The sequence below is a fragment of the Rhinopithecus bieti genome, unplaced genomic scaffold (genome assembly GCF_001698545.2).
Source record: "Rhinopithecus bieti isolate Rb0 unplaced genomic scaffold, ASM169854v2 repeat_34849, whole genome shotgun sequence".
Classification (NCBI taxonomy): domain Eukaryota; kingdom Metazoa; phylum Chordata; class Mammalia; order Primates; family Cercopithecidae; genus Rhinopithecus; species Rhinopithecus bieti.
Genome location: NW_016840346.1, coordinates 1 through 2,856, shown reverse-complemented (window position 1 = coordinate 2,856; position 2,856 = coordinate 1). Strand labels below are relative to the sequence as shown.

Sequence of the window (2,856 nt, the reverse complement as noted above, 5' to 3'; positions counted from 1 at the left end):
AGTGATGTCATGAAGAAGTAACTCTAGTACCAGCTGGCAGTCGAGGCTGTAGGAGGGCATGGAGAGTTGAAGAAAAGAGCAGTATCTTGAGGCAGACTGGAAGAGTCATCACAGCATCCAAATCGACAAGAAAACATCATTCCAGGGTCCTACATGATAGCCTACTCTGATACTACAATGGTAGGGACATCTAACTTCTTTTTGACTAGCTGGGGGGGGCGCATCTTAATGGTGATGTGAAACTACAGAAGCTGCTAAGGCAGCCTCCAAGTTTCTATTTTCATACTTTTATTTGGGATACCCAGAAAAGATTTTAATTAACATTTCTCTGTTTCTGTGTAAATCTAAAGATCTCTTGCAACATAACTCTGATTCTCTAGCAGGGATATGATTAGATTGTTCTGGAGGTCTAGCAGGAAATGAAAAGAGAAGGGCTATCTTGATGGACTGTGAGCCGGAGAAAATGTGAGAAAAATGGTGTGTACCCTCATAAAGATACCAGAAAAAGTTTGTCCCACAGCAGGCAGCCTGATGTGCTTTTGATGGGAATAGTTTACTGAGTTTGCCAACATGCCCACCTTTGCTTAGGTTGTGACAGTTTCAGGCATTGTGACCCAACAAACTCTGTTGCCACACCCCAGGGTCAGAGGCAGCAGGGGAAAGCCTGGCCCCTCAGTCTGGTCCAACAGCTGGCCCAGACTGGCAGGGGTGGCAGGCAACTGCAGGTGCCCAAGAACTTGGCACTTCTCAGTTCCATCTAAAGGGGCACATCTCCCTTCTGGGTGTCACGTTTTCAGCCAAACGTCTAAAAGAACTTCATCATCAAGGTAATGAGTTCATAAATTTTGTTTTTCACGGTTCTTTTGGACTTGGACTTACGCTGTTTCTGAATCACATGAGGGACTCTGCCTCCACCTCTTTTTTTACTAGGCTAGTGTTCTCTATCTAGCTCTTGGAAAAAAAGAAACTCCCTCTTCAGAGTGTGTAGGAGTCTTTTCCTGTAACTTTTTCAAGGTTTCACAGAGATTCCTGAAGGAAGAGTTCAAAAAGATCTTGGTTGCAGGCAGGGATGGTAAAGAGCAGGAATGTAGTATTATCATGTGAAAGGATAGCCATTAGAGAATAGCTATTATTAACATGCTGTGGGGGAATAGAGAAGAGGCAGAAGGAAAGAAGGAGGAAGGCAGAAAGAGAAGGGGAGGGAGGGGGAGGGAATGGGGAGAAAGGGGAAGGAGAGAAAGAGGGGATGGGAAGGGGAGGGAGGGAGAGGAGTGGGGAGAGAGGGGAGGGGAGGGGCAGAAGGGAGAGTGGGAGTGGGGAGGGTGGGAAGGGGAATTCAATAGCCCTCTAATACTTGGCAAAAAGGATTTCTCTGGTTAAAATTTGAAAAGAAATCAAATTCAAGCCCCAGATACCAAAACAAGTCTACTGAGCTCTTAACTGTGTGTTCTGAGTATAAATCTCAGGTCTTACGTAGCAAAAATCAGTCACTGGCTTCTGTCATTTCCTTTTTACTTTTAGTTCCAGACTGGGTTGGGAGGTGGTGGCCGGGGCGGGGTAATGGTGGAAGGAAGTTGGCAGAGATTATTTTTTCTTTCTAAAATAAATTAAACTTGATCCTATTGGATCAGGGTCTGGTCTTCTCTCAGATTTCTGTCTCTTGGTGTTATATTTATGGTTATTAGACTGGGTTTTCTCACCATTCAGAATCTTGTTCTATATATTGAAATTGTATATGTTGTTTTAATAAAAGGGCTATTTATTTACTGCTATTGACTGTAGTCTTTTCCAGTGGCTTTGAGTGATGTATTATAGCTGTTTATCTAATTTCACTTTCTTTAGTGTAATGGGAAAGACTGGTTGAACTGGAGTTAGCTAGAATTAAGTTAGAGGGGGTAACGTGAGCTGGAGTTTTTTGAAGGTACTCGAGGGGGTAAAGAAATGTGGAGATCAGAGAGATTTAGTTAGTAGAGTTGGGTAGAAGTAAATCACTAAATGTAATCCCCAAAGTCACTAGATTTCCTTTTAAATTTGATTCCCAGGTCATCATACTCTCATGATTCCAAATACTTGATATGGGGAGTCTAAATTAAAGGAGACTATGGATTTTGCTAAAAGATAATGATCCTGAGCATCAAGTTCAAACATCTTAATGTGTCCCCCACTGCTCGCCCCACCAGTCCCTAGCCTAAACCTATGTATGAAACACAAAAATGGATTTCAGAACCCCTCCAGAGATTCTTATCCAAACTGATCTGGTTTCCAAAAACCATATATAAGCATTTCAGCTTTCTTTTCTTTCTCTTTCCAGATGTCTGATGATATTGACTGGTTACGCAGCCACAGGGGTGTGTGCAAGGTAGATCTCTACAACCCAGCAGGACAGCAAGATCAGGCGCGAAAAGTGGTAAGATAAAAAATGACTCATGCCGAGGAGTAGGAAAAATTGGCATATGGGTATAGATATCCCTGGGACCCAAGATAAACTAATGGACGATGATACCATGACTTCTCCAAGCAACCAAGCTCAACAAGGTCTGTCAGGGGCCAGCGTGCTCATACATCACACAGAGATAAAAATCAAGGGAGGGGCAGGGTGTGGTGTGATGTAAAGGACCTAGGGAGGGGAGGCTGGGGAGGAGCCTGAGGGGAGGGAGGAGTGGTGGTTACCTAGCAACCAGCCCCTATTAGTTAAGACCTCTTAAGTCATAATAATATTACCTAGCTAACAATGTTACCCTAGGACCCCTCAGGAGGGCAAAATGCTTCATGGTCTGTTTCCCAAACTTCGAGTAATTTCATAGGGCTTCACAGTCTTCAATCATGTTCAAATGCCACACATATTATTATTTAATT

At 43.3% G+C, this 2,856-nt stretch overlaps 1 long non-coding RNA gene across 1 annotated transcript; it reads left to right on the top strand.

Moving 5' to 3' along the window:
- The first annotated feature begins 462 nt into the window (after positions 1 to 462).
- LOC108524948 (uncharacterized) lies at positions 463 to 2,578 on the top strand. The gene is made up of 3 exons (XR_001884171.1): positions 463 to 477; positions 642 to 827; positions 2,312 to 2,578. It is a non-coding gene; the product is annotated as an uncharacterized LOC108524948 (long non-coding RNA).
- Positions 2,579 to 2,856: the final 278 nt, after the last annotated feature.